This window comes from Orycteropus afer, unplaced genomic scaffold (genome assembly GCF_000298275.1).
Source record: "Orycteropus afer afer isolate SDZICR_OR568_19922 unplaced genomic scaffold, OryAfe1.0 scaffold00132, whole genome shotgun sequence".
In the NCBI taxonomy this organism is placed as follows: domain Eukaryota; kingdom Metazoa; phylum Chordata; class Mammalia; order Tubulidentata; family Orycteropodidae; genus Orycteropus; species Orycteropus afer.
In genome coordinates this window covers 5,415,084-5,420,714 of record NW_006921719.1, presented here as the reverse complement: position 1 = coordinate 5,420,714, position 5,631 = coordinate 5,415,084, and the positions used below count along the sequence as shown (strand labels likewise).

The 5,631-nt window shown below is 42.0% G+C and overlaps 1 protein-coding gene across 1 annotated transcript in view; it reads right to left on the bottom strand.

Moving 5' to 3' along the window:
* FSD2 (fibronectin type III and SPRY domain containing 2) overlaps positions 1-5,631 on the bottom strand; it is a 55,506-nt gene that overhangs the window by 48,986 nt on the left and 889 nt on the right. The gene's annotated exons all lie outside the window — the stretch shown is intronic.

The following is a 5,631-nucleotide window of genomic DNA, read 5'->3' as shown; positions in this document are numbered from 1 at the left end:
GGATCATATCATCAGCAAATAGGGATAGTTTGACTTCTTCCTTACCAATTTGGATGCCTTTGATTTCCCTTTCTTGCCTTATGGCCCTGGCTAGCCAGGGGGTTTCTAAGGCTATAAATCTTTACAGAAATAGATTGCCTCATCTTCCTCCCACAGAGCAGCTGGTGGGTTTGTACCACCAACCTTCTGGTTAGCAGCCAAGTGGCTTACCCACTGAATCACCAGAGCTGTCACCTCAAACTCAACATTGCCAAATGGGGCTCCTCGGCTCTCTCATTCCCCAGCTCGATATGAGGTGTGGCATCTACTTAGTCTCCCAACCACAGTCTGTGGTCACCCTGCATATCCAGCCAGCAAGGATTGCTTGTTAGTGAGGCCCTGCCAGAGCTCTTCCCCTAAAATGCCTAAAATTCTCAAACTTTTGCACAGGAATCACCTTGAAGATCTGGTTAAATGCAGAAAGTCAAGGATGGGTCCTGAAAAGCTGCATTTCTAAATGCAGTTCCCAAGTGGTGTCTATGCTGCTGGTCCACAGATTCTCTATAACATGCCTAGAAGTCCAGCTGGCCAGTGGTGGTAATGGGGAATTGGGAGAGTGGTGTGGTGGGTCCAGGCCAGTGGTGGTAATGGGGAATTGGGAGAGTGGTGTGGTGCAACAGTCCAGAGAACCCTCAAGTGCTTTTCCAGGCCCCTACACTGGGGACTCTTTCTTTAGGAATACTCTGGACTTTAATGTTTGTTATGTCTTGAACTGATTGTCTGGGTCCCAATCCCCTCCTTGAATATTCTTCAGATAGATTTCCAGTTTCATCTTAGTTCCTTGGCCTCTATCTGTGAAGATCAAGGATAACTCAGCTTTCCTGATCAAGCCCTCAGGGATATGAACTCTGCCCAGTGTTGAAGACTGGTCAGAGATGGTACTTTGCCCCAGTGGCCCACACCTCCCTTCTCCCTCCTTGACATAGCAGCCCAGTTCTCCTCACTGACCTGCCCCCATACCCTTCCTCACCACCACTTTCCTCCCCGGTTCTCCAGGGAAAGGAGAAAGGTGGTGATAAAGAGGTGTTCACCCAGTTCCACATCTGGTCCCATTTTAGGGAGGTATGACCCAAGAATAAGGGGTTTTGGATCCAGTGATAGAGATCTGCTCTTAACCAGTGCGCCCTTCTCAGAGGGAGGCCTCAGTCACATCTCTGTCTGGGGCTCTTTACCAAACATCAGTCCCCTAATTATGGGTATTTATGGTATTTGAATACTAAAAATACCATGGACTGCTAGAAAAATGAACAAATCTGTCTTGGAAGAAGTATAGCCGGAATACTCCTTACAAGTGACAATGGCCAGACTTCATCTCACATACTTTGGTCATGTTGTCAGAAGGGCCTCGTCTCTGGAGAAGGATATGCTTGGTTAAAGTGGAGGGTCAGCAAAAGAGGGAAAGACCCTCAACGAGATGGACTGACACAGTGGCTGCAGCAATGGGCTCAAGCATAACACGGATTGTGAGGATGGCGCAGGACCAGGAAGTGTTTCGTTCTGTTGTACACAGGGTTGCTATGAGTTGGAGCTGACTTAACAGGACCTAAGAACAACAATTATGGCCACAAGCTTCCTTTGAAGACCCTCACATATCCCTCAGGGGGCTCACTGTGGCTCTTGCCACTGGTAAGACAAAACACAAGAACCGACCAGCCTTCCCTGACCCAGGGGTGCACAGGGAGAGTGAGACTTCACAGTCTTAGCCCTGGTGAGCACTGTGGGTGTTACCTCTTCCCTCCAAAGTTCCTACAAGATGCTGTGTTTCCGTTTCCTCTGAAAGCCCCACTACCAGATGTCCCTGCCACCCTCCTTACCTGTGGGGGCCAATCAGCTTAGATCTAAACCCAGATTTCCACTAAACCACTCCACCTACAGGCTAAGAAGCAGCTCACTAAAAATAACATTTCCATTTTCATGTGTTAGCAAAAAGGAGATAACCGAAATTCTGTACTGCCAGTAAACCTTCATGAGAAATTCTTACAACTAGAAGCTGGGATGTGAAACAGCAAGTTGAACTGTTGAAGTGAATAAAAGCAAGTTCTTCCATGCCAGAATTTGCCCTTTGGACAGACAAACACAAACTGGTCTGTGAGCTAAGCAAGTAGGGATTTTGCAATGGACCTCATAGAGGGCACTCACTATACTCCTCAACACACAGACTCTTGGTTTCTTGACAACAGAATGAGCATTTAGGGAGAAAAGGAACATGAACAATTAAATTGTCATTTTATAAATGATGAAAGTGAAGTTCAGAGAAATACAGTAATAAATCACAGTCTATGATGAATATAGGTAACTTCTACTCTAATGCCATAGGGTTGCAATTTAAAAGAAAATAAATATTTCATTTTTTGCTTAAGTCTTACACAAGAGGTGTGCCCTATGCTTTAATTAGAAAGTTCTTTTAAAAAGTGGTTTTAAATTTTTTATGGGTTCTGGATACCTCTGACAATTTACTGAAAGCTGTGAATTTGTTCCCTGAAAAGTGAGGGCATAAACAATTTTGCACATAATTTTAGAAGCTCGTCCATGTAGCCTCTAGCAGTTACTGAGTCACAGATAAATAAAACTTATTTTAAGGGGTTAGCTGTGCACAGTACAATATGGCTCAGATTAGCTTCACAGCCATACCTCCAAAACCTGAACACAAGAGGAAACTGTATGCATTACAAGTGAAAAAATGATTGCAATGCTGTTTCTCAGCATTGCAATCAAAGCCTGAAAATGCAATCTGTAAGCATGTGTGTGCAAGTTAAAGTAAAAAGTGTCCATCAACCCAATACCATAGTATAGCTAGATGAAATCAGCATAAAGGGTTCCAAACTTTTCTAACAAATGGGTTCTTGCACTAAAAATACCTTAAAGACACATTGCAAGAATCACCACCTTCTCCCTACCTGCAGCAGACACTTTCACAGCCCGTGCCACATTCAATTACAAGAAGGCATAGAAAATGTTTACACAATTTATAGTCATTTAAACGTTTGCAATTTACTATGGTATCTTTTCCCACCTAAAAGAAAGACAGTGCATTAACATTATGGCATTAGTTGCTGAGTTTCTAACAATACAGTTTGCATTAGAAGGAAACTCATTGTCATAGAGTCCATCATAGTGACCCCATAGGACAGAGTAGACCCACCCTATAGGGTTTCCAAGGCTGTAATCTTTATAGAAGCAGACAACCACATCTTTCTCCCATGGAGCTGCTGGTGGGTTGGAACTATAGACTTTTCTATTAGCAGATGAATGCTTTAACCACTGCGCCACTAATCCACAGCCCTCGAGTTGATTCCAACTCAAAGCGACCCTATAGGACAGAGTACGACTGCTCAGGGCTCCTCATTAGAAGGAAAAGACTATCTAAAAACTTGCCTGCTATTTTAAGGGTCCATAAATTCTTCTTTTAACTCAGAAGGCTCTGAATTTCTGGTAGAAAATGGAATTCCTGTCCAGCAGGTGGTCCTTCCTGAGTGACCTCTGCGTGCTCCACAGGCCTGCCCCTGTCTGTTTCACACCAGCATTCTGCAAGTGGGGCATGAAGACCATGTGGTAACAAGAGTTGGCTCAACCCGCAAATAGCAACAGGCCTACCACAAGTGAAAGCCCAAATATAGACCTGCTGCGGCTGCCTTGCCACTTCTTGCCTTTCAAGTGTCACCAGAAATGGTCACATGCTGTGCCCTGAGTTGCTGCATTTATTGTAGGCAGCTGGCTGGGGGCAGTCACAGAAAGGCCAGGAGGGGTACTGCATGCCCCTGAGAAGAACGATTTCTGAACGGTTCTGTGCTTCTTCTGCCTGGGTATTCTGAAGGTCTTCTCCCAAGTCTTTTTTTAAAAATGCATTTTATGAAATATAATTTATGTATAGTGAAATACACAAAACTAAAGTGACATGAGTCGATGCTTTTTTTTTTTTTTTTCAGTGTTCCCTCCTATCCCCTGCCACCCCTGGTAACCAACAAAGAAAGTTTCCTTCCATATATAAACCTTTCCGTGACTTTTTACAATAATGAACTAATACTATATTTGTCCTTCTGTGATTGAGTTATTTCACTCAGCATAATGTCCTCCAAGTTCATCAATGTTATGCGGTGTTTTGCAGAAAGTGGTGTATTAAAGCCTCCTACTATGACCTTGCAGTCATCTATTTGTCTTTTCAGTTCTGTTAGAGTCTGGTTTATGTATTTTGGGGCTCTTTCATTGGTGCATAGATATTTATTATTGTTATGCCCTCTAGTTCAATCAAACTTTAATCATTATATAATGTCCTTCTTTGTCTTTTATGGTGGTTTTTGTCTAAAAGTCAATTTTATCAGAAATAAATATCACCACTCCTGCTATTTTATGGCTGCCTTTTGCTTGATATATCTTTTTCCAACCTTTGATTTTCAGTCTATTTTTGTCTTTCTCTCTAAGGTGTCTCTCTGGTAGATGGCATGTTAATGTGTTGTTTTCTTATCCAGTGTGCAACTCTCTGTCACTTGAGTCGTGAATTTAATCCATTGACATTCAGTGTAACTATTGACAAGTATTAATATGTTGCTGTTATCTGGTTATGTGCTTTTTTGTGGTCTTGATGATTTCTTTGTTCCATATAATTTTCTGTGCTGAGCTCATTTTGTTTATGAATCATATTATCACTTCCTTCATTGCTACTGTTTTAGTATTTGATAAATATTTGTGCTGGTCCTCTTTTTTAAATTTTGGTGTGAAGGTTTATCATTTTTCTTTGAGGTTACCCTGTGATTTATAATTTTCTTCTCAAGTTTAGAACAGTGTATTCTATCTTGCAGTTTTCTTGACCTCCCTACCATTTTTAAGTTCTGTAATTGCACAATTTTTTCCCTCTTTTTGGTTTGTAGTTGTCCTCATTTGTCAATTGATGTCTCTGGTCCCCTGTTTACAATCTTGTAAGCTTATTTTATTTTGGATATTTCCATAACTGGGTTGGTTCTGGGTTATGTCATCATGTGTATTAATGGTTGGTGGTTGTTTGCTGTTGTCGGCTTTCTGTCCAAAGGACTCCCTTTAGCTTGTGTTGTGAAATTGGTCTGATTGTAACAAATTCCCTTAATTTCTGCTTATCTGGAAATGTCCTAATATCACCATCATATTTGAGGGACAATTTTGCTAGGTATATAATTCTTGATTGGAAATTTTTTTATTTCAGGGTTTTATATATACCATCCCATTGTCTTCTCGCCTGCATGGTTTCTGCTGAGAAATCTGAGCTTAAGTCTTTTTTTTTTTTTTTTAATTTGTTGGAGTACAGTTCTTTGTTGTATTCTTTTTTTACACTTTGTCTCATGACATTGATCACAGTTTACCACAATGCAACAGCTCCCCTCCCACTTCCTCCCGATAGTTACCTCTTCCCTGTGTCTATCCCTCCATGCACTCCTGCCCCCTGAGCTGTCTCGCTGTGCATAAGCAGCCCTTCTTTCTCCCTTGATTGCTCTCTCCATGGAGTGTATCTACCTCAAGTTAATGTTCAACTCATACGCCTGCCTTTTGCTTTGCTGGAAGCCACAGATGTGGGTTCAATTCCAGACCTGTAGGGCAGCTAGGGGCCATAGTCTCAGTGGTTCC